We start from the raw sequence: 16,854 nt of genomic DNA, 5'->3' as shown, positions 1-16,854 counted from the left end.
GCAAAAGAAAATATGACAATTTTTCCCAAGTTTTTATAGTTTCTTCAATCTTTACGATTCTATTCTCAAATTGGGTTCAGCCACCTTAAATTTCATAATCTCATTTTACTTTTTTTAATCTAAATACCTCAAATATCTAAGACACACAAAAATCAAAAGGACGGTGGATTAGCATCCTGCTTTTATAACCCGGCGTCTCTTAGTCATAATTCAGGTAAGACATGAGTTATTTCTCATCACTGGGGATGAAGGTGGATCCTGTTTGGGGCTTTTTTCCTTTTCACTTTACTTTATTCTTCTCTTTCTCCATCATAAAACATTTCAAACGTTTAGCTTTATAACCTCATATTATGTTAACCACTTGCTCTTATTCTCTAGGATGGATGTTTGTTTTTCCACTAAGGAGATATTATCCTCCACAAGATGTATCAAGTAGCAGGTTATGGATTTAAGACTGTAAAAATTGATCTTATACATTTCTTTCTGCTTTGGGTTTTTGTATATTTAGATCTCTCTTCTGGGCTGGGTGGGATCGTTTTTTTGTTTGTTTGTTTTTTTTAAAAAACAACTTTGTAATCATATTTTAGCTACATATACAACTGTACCTCACGGCACCATATTTATCTTTAACCACAAATGCTCCCAGCTTTGTGGAGGCTGCTAATTCTGATTAATTAAAAGCAACAAACACAGTTCTTCGCTGGTTTCTTTTTGCCACGCAATTCATGCTGTCCAGGATTTTTCCTGAAGATGTTGGAATAGCTGGAATATATATAGAGAGGCTGCTGCTAGCTGTCCTGTGTAGCTCAGATCATGCTAACAGGGCTGGGCTCGGTCCCTGGGAAACTTAATAATGAATGAACGAAGGCAGCAGCTTTAAATCTTGCAACTCAGAATGGAAAACTCAGAAGACAGATAGGATCTAAATGTTGTTTTGCAATGTTTGAGGCCCATAAGGAAGAATGGTTTCAGCTCAGATCCAAGCATTATAATAGGGACCCATCCATTCACTCCACTCAGGGTAGCTTGGTATCAAAATTAGATGAGATTATTCCTTATTTACGAGTGTAAAATAATTAAAAAGTGCATAAATAAAGCATAAAAGTATTGGCACTGAGTATGTGAATAGCATAAGGCCCAAAAGTCAAAAGGTGGGTTAACATAATCTGTTTTCTCTCAGAGAAACTAAGATTTTGATTAGAGTTTTAAAAGAAATATTGTTTTCTTTGACAGAAATATGTTTGTATTAAATTAAACTGGAGTGATTCCTTGCTTGTTGGATCAGACATGCAAATGATTGCATATTAGTTTGAGTTGGATGATTTTGAAGAGAATATAAATTATGTAACGTATGATACGATGATAACGGTCTATCTCCAGCAGTCAGTGGATGTTTCATTATGAGACGATTGTGAAATATTTAAAGTGAAACACATTTGTTGAATCATCCCATTAGTAGATGCAGTTCACCTGTGTACTTTAATCTCAGGATAAATCCATCTGATCTGTGAAGGTTTCAGAGCATCAGTGAACAAATGACAAAAACCTGAATTTCTGTTGCTATTTAGATCCAATAATAGAGTCTGGAGACTGAATGCAGCAAAATGTGACTCTCCAAAGTAAAGCCTGGGTGCCGGGGGGGCTGAATACAGGTGCACACTTCATTAGTCTATCACCTTCAACTATGTGATGTTTCTGCTCTTCACAGGACAAAATGTGGAAAAGTTCAAAGGCTATAAATACTTTTGGTGCCATTTCCGAAAATGAAATCTATTTTTACACACATCTGGATCTTATTTATTAGACTGTGCCTCTTTCCCTTCCACCTTGCCTTTGTTCTTCTTGCTCCTGATTCATTTTGAAGGCCACTGCTGACCACTGCTAACTGATGACAGCAAGTACCGCTTCCACATTAAGCCTGGGACAAGGTTAACGAGGCACTGGTGTAAAACGGACACGGGCGGATGTCACAGGAGAACAGAGTCAAACATGCGCCGTTTTGGGGAAGTCATGGCCGCTTGACTTCGTCTGCCTGCTCATGCAAGTCTGCGTCCTGTGAAACAGGAAGAGATGAGTGACTTTTGAACCCTCAAAGGATGGATGTCGTCATCCTCTCTGCACAACACTTCCACACCTTCAGGAGTCCAACGCTGGAGTGTGAATGAGCAGATTGTCTTGCATTCAGTCTCGCTAAAATCAAATTTAATCCTCGTGGAAACATTTGGTTTGTTGAAAGGTAAAAAAATAAAAAATCGATGGGTCATGGGGAAAACCCATAACCCACTTTGCAGCCAATAGATGTGAAAAGTTTTGCTTTTTCCAACTAATAACAGTTTAGTTATGTCACACCGGGTTGGAGCGGTTGTTCTGATCTCATGCTGAGTTGGGAAACATTGTTTTCCTGCACATACAACATTCAGTAAGTGTAACATCAACATGTGGTAACACCGCCGTAACTTCTGCTTTAATTCTAACTTAAAACAAAAAAAAAAGTAACCTGAAGAGGCCAGTGGCATCTTGTGTCACCGTCTATCATTATAGTTAAAAGCTGCCTTAACCACAAGGTCTGAATCAACTCCTAACAACGATTGATTTTTGGGAAATTTAATGCCGGGCTCAGTTATTGATCGCACACAACCCTGCAACATCTGGGATCAGGTTGCGTTCCTGCTCTGCCTCTGAGTGTGTGACACTAAACTGCAGCAGATGAAATGCTTTTAGGGGAGTAAATGTGTATTAATGTGGCTGGATGTGATTCAGAAAATGAGTTCACTCTAATGCCCAACATTTTCTCACGGCATCTTCCATCTTCTCTGCTGAAACACTCCTCTGCTCTCCCCTCCCCTCCCAGCACCACCACACTGCGGACAGCTAACTGGGCCAAATCCAGAGGCTCCTAAGTGCTGCACTCTCTCCTTTTTTTGTCAAGTGATTTATCTCTTTCTTTTTAATTCAAGCTGTTTTGCAAAATGTCAGTTTGAGCTATTGATCCCTGCAGACACGTAATCCCTGGCAAATAATGCTCAACTGCCTGACAAGGAGATAACTGTTGGAGTGATGAACACCACGGCAGACTTTGGAGAATCTCTGAGAAATCTGTGGTGTGTTTGCTCTTGTTAGCGATAATCCTTCACGCAACAAATATTTGTCAAAGAAGGGCCTGCAATATGCGTAGCTGGTGGTAGAACATGTGGGCTGGTTTGTGGCGGCTGCTGCAGGAGAACAATGTACCTGAATAGCTTGTAAGGCTATCCGGTCCTTGTATGTCCAAATAAAAGCGGAGTCCGCATTCTTGGAACAAAGTCAAGCTTCTTCCCTGTGCATGTTGGACTCCGTCGGGGCTGCTCCTATGTCATTAATCTTGTTTATGGCGTTCATGGATAGGATCTCATTCATAGACAGAAGGGTCAGTAACCTCAGGGTCTCAGCTTTTCGGAGACCCCGGGGTTCTGTTGGAAACTCCAGGCGATGACTGAAAGTGTTGGAGAGGTTCTTAGATGAGTGTAAAGAAGCTGAGATAAAAGTCAAATCTTCTAAATCTGAGGTCCTGGTTCTTAAAACGGGAAAAAGACGGACTGCTTGCTCCGGGTCAGGGGGTCGGTTCCTGCCTCAAGTGGAGAAGTTCAAGTACCTTGAAGACTTGTTCATAAGTGATAGAGAGGAAGATGGACAGATAGATCAGGCTTTGTCTGTTGCTGCAGCTGAAGAAAGAAGAGTGCCTTGATTTGCTTCCAATCCTAACCCGTTTGAGATGTGGATTATGATTTAAAGAACAAAATCCATTGGACACGCTGCCGAAATGAGCTTCCTTCACAGAAGACACAATCTTCTGATCTCACCGCCGAACTAATATCACGTTTTAGTTTGGTCTAAATTAGAGAAGTACATGACGATGATTCTTAAGTGTCATTGCATTGTCGTTTTCAATAAGAAACAACATGACAGGTTACAACATTTCAGGAGCCATGCATTCAAACTCTTCCTGGTTGGACTAGCCATCTCTGCATTGACCTAATATATAATAATAGAGATTAGCAACTGAGATGCTGAGGTGCAGGAGGAATGGTAGGGAGATGGAGGATGATTCAAAAAGGACAGGAATTGTTACAACATTCAAAACTATAATAAATGATAAATTATAACAATCAGGTTGTTTTTGTCTCAGTTTTTCCTTCCATAACAACCGATCACTTGATGGATTATAATGAAAGCTCAATGCTCTACACACAAACTAGTTAATGTGGTCAAGTATTTGCTGAATTAATCAGAAAATAGGTCAGGCTGCACTCCTGTTGGAGCCACTCCAAGCAATTTGTATGAAGAGACGAGGAAATCTTCAATAATGCAGCTAAAATGCCTGCCTAACTAATCATGAATTTAGGTAAAATCATTAAGCCACAGCACTACTACTACTCAAATACTGCAAAACCTGAGAAGAAGTATCATTACATTCGGTACACAAAGCAGTTGTGTTGCTAATACCAGAGAATTTTTCAGTACCACAAGTATAGAAAGGTCACCCTGGAACATGATTTAATTAAAGGTGCCTTTTATATGCCATATATACCAAAGCAGATACACAATGGTACTATTGTCTACTGGGGGCATTCAGATTCTGCTACTTCTCCACATCAAATATAATAACCTTAGGTAGTTTAGGTACCTGATCTTCCACTTTGGGGTATTTGGAGGTTTTGCAGGATTGTACCTCAGAAAGGAGACTCTGGACTTTCTGAAGGGACTATATGACTCTTCAAGCCTTTGGATCTTCCTTAAGATTTCCTCCAGACTGAAAATGAGGCTGTTGTTAGGGATGTCTGGGTTTCCCACCCTGAGTCTGTTATCTTCACCTGTTAGCCATGTTTGGATAGATGAATCAAAACTGATTGAATTACTTCCACAGAAAGATTTACAGAAGCTCGATAATGATGCATTAATTTGAAACAGGCGCGTTAAAGTGGGGAACGTCTAAAACGTGGAGACTATTCTATTCCCCTAATTAAACTTGCAGCAGCTTATTATTCCCCTCAAATAAAACAATTTCCAAAGAATTTTATTTCCTTTTAAGCATGTTATTGCTGGTGTCGTTTCAGAGAAGGGTGTTAATGTCCTAAAAAAGCAGTCTGCTGTGATTGTTATATGTCGAGGTCCCGACTTCTGTTTGGCTCCTAACTATAACCTGACATTAAGACTTCTGACTAATACATTATTCATACGGCTGGACGAAAGAGGGCGAGGGTTACTGTCAGATTAATAATTCATGAGCAGGATGGAGCTGATTTGTTATGATTTATATCTAAGTCTGCAGTGGACGTCTCAGAGGATCTCGTGTGTTACAGTAAAACCTGTCTCCGTAAAGGTCACTGGCCGTGACGTTGGTCTGCGTCTGGTGCAGTTTCACTTCTTCTTTTGTCTGCCTTTTCGGAAAGAAACAGTTAAGCTGCAGAATAGTCAGGGCAACGTATACTGTCCCGTATTGAAGGATAAACCATACGAAATAACAGCAACAATCCTCAGTGTGTTTTATCAGGATTTTACATGCACAGAACGGTGCACAGTTGAGAAATACGAGGAAAGATAACATCTGAATCTTAGGCAAATTAGACCAAAACTTAACCTTTCGACCTCTATGCAAAACAGAAAACTAATGCATAACCCTGAACACACCATCCTGACAGTGAAGCCTCGGTAGTTGCAGCATTGTGTTTTGGGGATGTCAATCCTGTCAGAAGCTGCAAAAGAAACTGGACATCAACGTGCTGGACTGGCCTAGTCAAAGTCTAGACCTAAATTCGATTGAAAATCTGCTCATGCTGCACCTTATCTGTCCTACATTAAACTGTTTTGCATCAGAGAATGAGCAAATATTTCAGTCTGAGTGGAAAGTTTAGAAAGCTTGCAGGGAATAGCATTGTATTTATTAAAATGCAACTTCCTCTTCAAACAATTAGTGGTTATTTCTGAGCTACTCCTGACCTACCGTGCATGCCGCTCAGAAGGCACAAAACTCGAGCTATTGTCTGCCATGTTACTTGCTGCAACTTCCTGTGCATCTGAAAATACACCTTGTGGGTAGATCATGAGCGCGGCTGAGCAGGCGGAGAGATTTAGGGCTGGAGCGCAGCTGAAAAGTGCTTTTGTGTGCGTTTGGTGGCTCGTCTGAGCCTCGTATCTGTGGCTCACTGTCCCCACAGAGGCAGGAAGAGCAGCTGTCCTGCTGCGGCCACTCTCTGCACGCATGTGTGCGTTGGCGGGCGTTTGTGACCCTCGAGCTTCATGACTGCGGCTATTATGTTGCGCTCAACGCCTCACTGTTGCTCCACCATCATCTGTGCGAACCCAACAGAGATTGCTCAATATTGCCTAAACAGCACACTAAAGCGTTCTGAATCCACCTTGTCTGCTTTCAGAGGAAGAGAGGCTGACCTCCTCCGCTTCCTCAAAGTCTCTGTCGAGCGCTGAAATGCAGCCGAGCGTACGCGGGACAGCTGCACGGCCAGCACATCTCCATTTGTCGCTTGTGTTCTTTGTTTACCAGCAAGTCAAACTAAAAACCGTCGTTGCTTCCTTTAAATGAGTGTTGATTATGAGTAAAGGTATCAGCTAAGAGGGGTCGCTCCGTAATGGCTGCCATTTGACTTACAAGCTACATTGGTTCCATCCATGTCCATTATAAGCTCAGTGGGCTCAAATGGCTCTCATTATTTGGAGAAAGAGATTGATGTGTCCTGCTGGCTTTGGTGGCACGGGCATCACTCTAACTTATTCCTTCTGCTTGTACAGCGAGGAGAGGAAGTAACAGCTTTTCTTCTAACTTTACAACTTTTAATGTTTTACATGAGGACTTATTATTGGGTGTTTTCGGTATGGAGGTTAAAAAGAAAAAAACCTTAGAGAAATCAAAAATCAAGCAAGCTTGGCAAAAATCTGCAGAACTAGCAAAACGAATAAAAAAGTTACTTACCTGAATCTGAGGAAAAATCCCAAATCTAGACTGTTTATGTGAGTTAATGTGACAAATACATGCTGCTGCAGCTCACTTCTTCTAGCCTTGTGCCAATTGTATCAACATTACTGCACCTTTTGACCTAGATTAAAAAAAAAAAAAAGCACCGATCTGTTAACCGGTGACGCAGATGATGGCTGACTTTTTGCAGCTTTGCTGTGATGGAACATGTGCATACAAGGAACATGTTCTGCACATCTGTGGTTTTCGCGTTTGTGTCAGTCTGAGGTGTCTGCACACGAATAGAAAAAGAAGGAAGCAATAGTACCTGCATGCACATCTCAAACCTGCCTGTATGTTTAGCTCACTTATTAGTTCTGTGTTAGTGAAAATGACTGAGAAAAAAGGGGAAGTGAGACAGCGCTGAAATTCAGAAGCAAAAACAAGAAACCGAAACAGTCCCTCTTCCCCCTGTATGTCACCACGCTTACATCTCTGCTGTCAGAGTGCAGAGTGTGGTCACCGCTCGGCCTTCGTAACAGGACATCAGGAAAAACGCGTACTGTCTGAAACCGCTCTCACTTCTTTATTAGAAGTGCCTTTTTATGTGCAAATGAAACAGTTTGAGAGCGCGACTTCCTCCTCCACTTGTGAGAGAACAAAAGGGGCCGTTCGACGTGAAACAAACGCAGTGACGATCGTTCATATTTCGCACGTCGCTCCCAGAATAGCAGGCTCTGTGCGAGTATTTTTAAACTGCGATCGCAATGGCATGCCTTCTGCCTTTTTCCAATCTTCATCGACCACGTATTGTGATAGAGTGACGTGGCGCCTGGATGAATGGCCGGTCCCGGTTTGCTTTCAGTAGCTCTCAGTGCCCCTGAGTGCACTTCTTCAGTAATAGCGGCGAGAACAATGACAAAGAGCCACTGCACCACGAAATGGCTTAACGTGTGTATGACACAGCTGAGCGGGACGCAGGGACAGCGTGAGCATATTTATGAAAGTCTTTTTGGTTTGCATCAGATTCTTACATTAAAAAAAACAATAGTTTGAACATATATTACATCTAGGTTTGCCTCTAAAAAACTGAGCTATGTAAACAGCAACTAAAGTGACTTAAAAATCTTTTACATTCCTTGATTATGTTTAACATTTTTTACAGTAACATAAATTACCAACAAAAGATGAAAGATTCCAGATATTTGCTGATTTGGTGAAAACCATGCATTGTCTTTTTCTGCTTTAGATTACAAACAAATATATTGAAGTTTGTGGTTGTGATGTGACAAAATGTCAAAAGGTATAAGGGCTATACAGACTTTTGCAAGAGTCTGTATCTTAATAACTGTAATAGTCATAAAGGGTCATTTAAAGCTGCAGTAGCTAACTTTTATTTAAAAGAATATATATGTTTTTACATAAAACTATCAACGTGTTGTAAAAGTATGAGGTAAATAATCTGTGAATTAAAAAAAAAACAAGAGTTTCTCTGCCGCCTTGCTGTGGTTTTACTGCCATCGCTCAGTCAGGAACAACCAACCAGAACCAGGAGGAGGGTCTCAGCGCTGTCAATTAAGATCGTGTATGCGCTGCTCTCACCCTCCAGCTTGCAGGTAAAGCTTTTTTCCCACAATAGAGACTGAATGTTCAAGCTAGTTAGCATGGACACCTATAAACAGTGTCTCTGTAATGTTAAGTTGTTTTTCCACCATTAGCACAACATTACACAAGCATGATTGACAGTGCTAAGACACTCCTCCTGGCTCTGATTGGTTGTTTCTGACTGAGCGGCCTATTTCTGCAGATGGCAGCAGGACCACAGGGAAGAGGCAGAGGAGCTATTGCGACATAGTGACACCTTTAACAAATATGCTAAATATACTGTATATTTTTTATTAAAGGTAAGTATTGCAGCTTTAACAACAATAATTATGCTAATCAAACATGATTGACAAGTTTGTCTTGTCATTTCTGAACCAGGCTAAAATGGTTGAAAGATTATTTTTCCAGTGTTAAGTCAGTGGCTGTTCCTCCAATGTCTAAAAAGTCTAAACATTTTGTCTTGCCCAGACAATGAGGGTTGTAAAATCCCTGAGGGACATTTTAATAGAAAAAGCACCAAGACGGTTATTTTGAAAAGCACAGCAGTAACTCTCCAGGCCTCCACAAATAATAAAATGGCCGCTGCTGAGTAGATATATATATATATCATACTTTTTCATCTCTTAAACTCCAGGTGACCCTGAACATCACAGCGCCTTCACCTACACTTTGTTTCTTTCCGCTACATGTTATTTAGGAGGGGGAAAACGATTACAAAAGGACCAGTGGCGCATTGGGGCCAGGTAAGAGCGTAGAGAGCAGGCTGAGAGGATTCACCCAGCAGCTCATATCGGAGGCATCCTGCCATCCGATGAGGGGGAGGCTCAGCTTGTCAAGCTGCCTGCCTCACTGTGAGCCCCTACAGGGAGCCTGGCAGGGCGTAGTCACACAAAAAAAACTCCTAAAAAAAACCACAGATGATATAATGCTGACTCAGCCCAGAGCAAAATCTGCCTAGTAACATCCCGATATTTAAATCCGATTTAAATCCGACATGGTAATTTTGTGCGGCACAAACTGAAAGCAGACAACTGTGTAGGCTGTGGAAGCCTGGAAAGCAAAGTTTAAGGTTCAGATTCTGGCATCCACATGACGTCAGGAGATACCAGCAAGAATTCATCTGGTAAAATTTTCAGGCTCTTGGTGCATAAATGCAACAATCAGAACCGTCTGTACATCGACAGTCCTGAGATTTAAGTCCAAAAGAGATTTAAAGGAGCTAAAATATCAGCCTTCTAACGTTTTATTGTTTTTGTTTCAGGAAGCAGAAATTTGGTTGGTAGATTTTGCAGTTTGTTTTTGACCCACAGCAAAATATTATTATGGTTCTTCTTTTTTATTGATTTATCTTTAGTTCTTAAAGTGTGATATAATATCCTTCTTTAACTCTAGCTATTCATGTTACTTGGTATTTATGTTGATGTTTTCCCATTTTTTCCCCTTTTAATGGATTTACTTCTTTTGACCTAGCTTTAGATATCAAACATTTTTTATAATTTCTAATTTATTTTAGTTTTGCATATTTTATTTGCCTTTTATTTTCCATTTTTATCAAATCGTCAGGCTTCCCCCATTACAGGTAGGCGTATTTCCTTGTTTGCCATTGCCATTTCAACACTTTATGTTTTAATCTGATATCTCTCTGGGGAAAATGCTTCAGAAATAAAAACTGACCAACAAAAAATTTGTAATTTTGCTAGTCAGCCAACAGATGTAACATGTACGGTATATCTGGAAGATAAAACACAAAAGAAAAAGTATGTGAAAAATGAAGTACATCCTCACACACCACAGATATGTGTGAGGAAAAACCTCAACACATGCAAACGGATTCAGGGGAATTCACGTTTAACTCAGGAGGTGGAAGGTCAATCGAAGAGACAAAATCACCAACTCTCCACCACCAAAATGAAGAGCTGCTTCATTTTGGTTTCATACTGTCATAATCTCAGAAAGAAGCAACTTTCTCTTGGAAATCCTTTCAAACAATGTTAGATGTTAGATGCTCTTGTCCAGTCGTCCCTGCTTTTACTGGCCAGTTATTGTCATGATTTAGCTCCATTTCTTCAGCCGAATTTATCCCAGGAAAAAGAAACTTAAAGTCTGATAGTTCAACCAACTTCTTCTACTCAAGCATTCAAGACAATGTCTTTGTAATTTCTCTGAGAATTTGGAGGGACATCCACTCCTATCCATGCAAAAAGCTTAAAATTTCCCACTTATGTTTCATAATTTCCTTACAGCTGAATGATGATCTTTAAATGACCTTACAGGGTTTTTCCCAGATTGATGAGCGGCAATAGTTATTTATCTACATCCACCGCTCGCTTTCCTAAAAGCTAACACACACCCACAGACTCTACAGCAAAAATCTGCAAAACTCCAGTATTTATGGAGATTTTCTCACTTGCTCACAAATAATTAATTAACTGCATTTAACAAAAAGCTCCTGGCTGCTAATTTCTCCTTTACATGCAAAGATAGCAGCAACAATGCACAATGATTTTCAGATGTAGCCTTTTCTTCTTTGGCTTAGAGGTTAGATGAAAATAATTACTGAACCTGGAAGAGACAGAATCACTTATTTTATACTCTGGCAAACTGTTCAGGCTGCACCATCAGATTATTAAGAATTTAAAATAATAAAAATGCAATGTTTCAATCATTAAATGTCTATCAGATTTGAGATTATAGAAAGAAAAGAGGCAATCGGTGATATGTAAAAGCAAGTCTATTTTTCACTCCATTCAAGAGTCAAAAAAAGATTAGAAAAATATCTACAAATAATTCTTTTTTTTTTATCGTTTTAAATCCAATGGTTATTTGCATTTTTATTCCCAAAAACTCTCACCTGCCCTTCCCACTAACACAAAGTGCTTTAACTCTCAAAGCACAGGCTAAAATAATTGGTTGAGGTGATTAGATTACAAAAAATAATGAAAACCAATTTAATCTAATTGCCACACTATAATAAGTGGAGTAAATTTCCATTAGTGTGACTTTTAAAACCTCTTTCCGGGGAGAGCTGCAAGCAAAATTTAGTCGTTTAAATGTAAAATCCTAGGAACAAAAAATTAAATTATAACTTAGAAAACAAAGGCTTCAGTTATTTTGGTAATTTACTAATTTATATTATATTTGGTTCTATGCTAGGTACATCTAAACGGTTTTACAACTTGAATCTGTTTGGTGAGTGAAACACAAAAGTATTCAACCATGTGAACTTTTGAATTTGTCACCAGAAAAATTTACATATTTTATTTTACAGAGCAACAAAACTGGAAGAAAAAAAAAAGATGTATGGTTTTTGGAAATATGTGCAGTGGGGAAATGTGCAAATTTGAATTATAAAGGCTTCCTACTTGCCCCACTTTGATAGAGGGGGGCAGATTTGTGAGGCACACAAGCAATCATCATCCTGTCAACAATTTCTCCAGAAGATCTTAGATCTCTGCTCCTTCTGGGTTTGTTGGCTGATTCTCTAATGAACTAACACTTGACCCAAGCTGAATCAGTCATTTTGTTTCTGAATGACGGACTGAACAGAGATGTTTGTCATAAAATCCCAGTAAAACACATCAAAATCTGCTGTAACGATTTGCTGTAAAGCAGCAAATCGTGAAACAAATTCAGAGGTATGAATATATTTACAAGGCAGGGACATTTCACTGTGTTTTAGGTTTGATGTTAAGAGGAAGGCAGAAATATAAATGTCATCAGCAGCAAAATTTAAAGGTCAGGCTGAGTTTGAGCACCATCATGCACTTCATTCACGTTGAAATATTTGTTAGGGTGAGCATCTGCAGGAGGAGAACGACAAGGTGGATTGTTCAAGTTAAAGTCGACCCTGGTGAAAAGAAAAAAAGAATAAACCCTTCCCTTCCTGTCAGCTCCAGCTGCATATCATCCCTCAACATGTTGACACCAGTCACAGCAAACACCAGCAATGGACAAGGAGTCATGATGCTCAATGTAAATGAAATGGCCCATCCTTTGAGTGCACTGGCTTACATAAGCCGCCGCTGCTGCCTGCCTTCCTGCCGCTCAGCTTTTCTTTTTGCAGCCTCTGTAAGGAGCCCATATCCCTGACGCACAGCCCCATGTTTAAATCAGTCAAGGATGAGGAGCCTGACTCCTGCATCCCTCATTTTCTCTGCCACCTTGAAAACAACACCCCGGTCCAGGTTGCGCGTCTCCCTTCCATCGTCGTCTCTGCAAATCATTCCAGACTGACGGAGCAGGATTTGAAAACATGAAACATATGGATGCTCTCTTTGTTATCCCTGCATCTTTCAATCTCTAAGTGCCCCCCCCCAACCCCCAATCCATCCATCCATCCTCCCCCCTCCTCCCTCCACCTTGCCCCTCATCTCTAAGTCCTGCAGCCAGAAGCACTCAAGGTTTCGCGGCGCCTTCTTGACAATGTCATAACACTGGTTTTTAAGACAATCGCCTCGTCCGAGGGCACACAATGGAGGGAGACAGGACAGATGACGGCGTTTGTGTGTGTGAAGGGGTAGATGATAAAGGATAAGATGGAGGGGGGGGGTATATTAGTGTCGGAGGAGGAGGAGAGGAGGGCAGGCCTGGGATGAAATGCGACAAAGGTTGTGAGGTGCTTTCAAATGTCCAATGTCGTGAGTGAATTTTTAAGGTTTGATGCGTTTCTAACTGAGGAGAACGTGATTTCCAGGGAGGTGACAGAAACACAAAGGGCAAGAGGCAGAGGGGGGAGGATGCCTGCTCGCTATTTCGTATCCCCTACATTGTCTCTGAATGGATGGGGAGCCTGTAAGAGCACACGCGTGCCGATACAGAGGAAACACGGTCCCATCCGTCCAGATTCATTATCAGCACAAAGAGGACGCAGGCGGGCCAGGAGCGCAGAAAGACGAGGCTTACCTCCACATTTCAGTCCTGCTCGACCCTGCCTTGTTCCATCCTGTTCCTCTCTGCCGACTCGCTCTCCTTCTCTCCCCATGACAGCATTTTTCTGCTATCTATCTTCACGGTGAGGCAGCTCGTTCCCCCTGCCGTCGCGGTTCCTCCCCAGGGCTGTCCTCCCTTCCTCTAAACCAAAAATGAAAAAAAGAAAAGAAAGAAGAATTGCGAAATAGCTCGCAGCGCGCACACACACACACACACACGCATACACACTTCCCGATCCCCGCGCCTACAGGCGAGCTCCTCTGTGCTGTTTGCTGAAGTCAAGAAGAGGCAGGTTGATTTGTGCTGCCCTCCCTCCCTCTTTCTCTCCCTCCCTCCCTCCTTCTCTCCCTTCTCGCGCTCCATTCATATCACAGCAAAGCCGTCCCCCCTCTTTCTCCGGCTCCCTCCCTGTTTCTCTCCCTCCTGCCCTCCTCCTCGTCTCCTTGTCGGAGAGACGGACAGACCGCAGCGGCAGAGAGGACGGCCGACACCGACGTGCAAAGAGGGTCACTTTAAACATTTGCAGAAGCACATGCTCAATAGGCTCAAACAACAACACAAGATGACAAAAAGCAACGTGGTGGGATGTTGGATGCTGACGCAATATGCCGAAATAACTACTGCTGCTCATTTACTCCCATTTGTGGAGAACTCTTTTAAAGATGCTATACGGTCCCCTAAGACAATTTGGGGGAAAAAACCGAGCTGGGTGATGAGGAACGTATTTCTAAAGGACTCCACAAAACATAAACATAAAAGCGCACAGGAAGAAAATAGCTGCTCATAGTAAGATAATTTTATTTTTATAGCACATTTTCAGCAACAAGCAGTTCAAAGTGCTTTACATGAATTAGAAGGAAATACAAACAAAACAACAAAACCAAAAGAAAGAGGAAACGGGAAAAGTAAAAAACTACATATTGGTTCCCCATGTTTAATAAGAATAATTTATAAACTGGTAGAGGCCTCTCTGGATCTAAAGTTTGGATTAGAGAGGTAAAAAAACACACTAGATGTTGGTTCCAGTTGTTCTGGGTTGAGTTCTAGATTTGAATAAAGCTAAATGTTGGTTCTCCATGTTTGATTCTTGTTCTGGGTTGCTAAGTTATAAACTAACAGACGTTTCTCTAGGCCTTGCTCAGATATTAAAAGTATAAAGCTAAATGTTGGTTTAAGTAATAAGTACTTCACAATTTATAAAAGTAATAAACTTAAAGGTATAAAGCAAACAAACAAGGAAATTAATTCACATTTTTAATCTAAATATCAAAAATATGATATGAAATAATAGATTTTTATGTAAGTATGTATATATACAGTGTTTTTTTACAAAAGAAGGTCATATTAATGCAACCTGAACAACCAAAAAAACCTATGTGGGGAGAAGAAGCCCACTCTGTGGTTTCTGGACTTGACCAACAAAATATAAACAGTTTGTGTCCAGGATGTGTGGGGTCTGCTGCCATTCCCCTGACCTGATGATCTCTTCCACAGACCAGATTATTTTTTGCTGTTTGGGCCTGTTATGCTTTGTTGCTTAGCATCACACAATGACGGACGTGTAAAAGATAGACCAGATAAGGGCTCCTGTGGCAGGTTGCACTTCCTGAGTTGCCAAAGAAAGTTTACGTGTGGAGACCATCTCAATTTCTGAGAAAAGGTAAAACCTTAGAACCAGAAGTGATCTTCTTAAGGGGAAAATATCATACAGGGTTTTTCCCCAGTGTATTATAAGCCTGGCGGGCCACCAGGCTTTACTTATGCCCCCACGAGGCTAAGCATTGCTTATTTTTTTAAGTTTTGTTTTCATGTTTGCATTTTTTAAGACTTTATAGTTGGTGTTAAGGTATTAATCTAACAGTCTTTCAATAACACACAATTATCAAGTGGTATTTTCAAATTTCCTGTCAACTTTAAACATTTTTTTAATTGAAAAACACGACAGGCAGCTGGATGAATGACTGCCCTGGAGCCAAACCACCAGGCTTAGAAAGTTTTCTGGGGGAAACCTTGGTTATACATAACCCAATCAAACCCTTTTTTTAAAAAAAGGAATCACATCTTACAACATTTACTAACATTTTTTGGAGAGATTAGTTAAAATTTACTTAAGGCCATTAGACCTGAACTGTAAAAATCAAGAAATCTCTTAAATGTCTAACAAGATGAAGTGGGTAAAAAAATCTCAGAAAGTGCCACCTCATGTCCTAATCTAAATCTAAAGACATTCAAGAATAGATAAAGTGTTTTGAAGTCAGTTAGTCTGGAAGTGGTTAAAAAGACGTTTCTAAGGCGTCAGGCTTCAACAAACCGCAGATAGAACAATTATCCACTGCAGAACCCAAAACGTCTAAAGCACGGCAGACCTCTCTTCACTCATAAGGCTCATGATGCAACCATCAGAAAATGACTGAGCAAAAAGATGGCATCCATGAGAGAGTTTTGGGATCTTAAAGCAAAAACTACAAAAAAAAATCCCTCACTCATGGTAGTCGAAAGCCATCTTGATCCCAGGATTTGTGGGAAAACATCTGGTGTGAAACAGCTTTTGAGAAGACGACCATCAGAACAGCAGTCAGATGTATGTCTCATTAAAATTTATGCAATAATCGAAACATTTAAGTGAAAAAAAAAAGAATAAATCTATAAGGGTGTAAATAAATTTTCCACAACTCTGCATATCTAAACTGAGTTTGATTAATTTTGCAGAAAGGTCTGGCTTGTGGTGTTAAGACCACCTACATGCTCCAAAACTGATGTTTCTGCACACAAGAGATAAAGACACAAAAGCTGCAGAGGCAAAGGTGAAAGTGGGAGTGTGTGCATCTGTGTGACGGTGTGTTTATTTATAAAGGCCTCTGTGTACGTCCTAAGCGTGAGGCCAGTGCGGTTTGAGATCATCACAACACTCAACCTGCTTAGCAGCAATGAGATTACAGGAGTTTAACCCCGTTGTTGTTTTCCATCCCCATCATCATCCAGCACGGCACCGAAAGGAACAACATACCTGCAAATTTGAGCAAATCGTCTGGTGATGCTCAAAGAGAGGATGAGTCACTCTGCTTAACCTCAGCACAGTGTCCGGCACCATCCCCCTAATTACAGCGTAGAGGTTCGTCCTGGCCGTAACATATGGCTGTGTGTGTGTGTTACGAGGTCAACAGCTCCGGTCTGAGGTTGGGGGCAGGGAAGGAGGAGAGGCCTGCCGTGTTGGTGGAGTGTGTCTTGGGGAGATAAGAAAATTAAAAACAGAGGCAGAAGACGATAGTTAAAACAGTTTTCTAACAAACAAGCTCATGTCCTGGTTTGCCAATTAATGGTTAGAGGATTAATTTTAAATGTGTTTTAATCAGAGAGGTGATCCTTAAAAGGAG

The 16,854-nt window shown here is 40.8% G+C and overlaps 1 protein-coding gene across 4 annotated transcripts in view; it reads right to left on the bottom strand.

The window, feature by feature from the left end:
* The window catches only part of sipa1 (signal-induced proliferation-associated 1), a 52,839-nt gene extending 36,188 nt beyond the window's left edge, over positions 1 to 16,651 (bottom strand). Inside the window, exons 1-2 of one of the 4 annotated variants that reach the window (XM_008427705.2) lie at positions 16,488 to 16,651; positions 13,454 to 13,621 (exon numbers count right to left, since the gene is read on the bottom strand). The gene's annotated coding sequence lies outside the window, so the exon portion shown is untranslated. Of the gene's footprint in view, positions 1 to 6,964; positions 6,988 to 13,453; positions 13,804 to 16,487 lie in introns of those variants that run through there. The other 3 variants (XM_017308563.1, XM_008427709.2, XM_008427706.2) reach the window with 3 other exon arrangements.
* Positions 16,652 to 16,854: the final 203 nt, after the last annotated feature.

Source organism: Poecilia reticulata, linkage group LG14, assembly GCF_000633615.1.
Source record: "Poecilia reticulata strain Guanapo linkage group LG14, Guppy_female_1.0+MT, whole genome shotgun sequence".
NCBI classification, from domain to species: Eukaryota; Metazoa; Chordata; class Actinopteri; order Cyprinodontiformes; family Poeciliidae; genus Poecilia; species Poecilia reticulata.
This window is presented reverse-complemented; position numbering and strand designations above follow the sequence as displayed.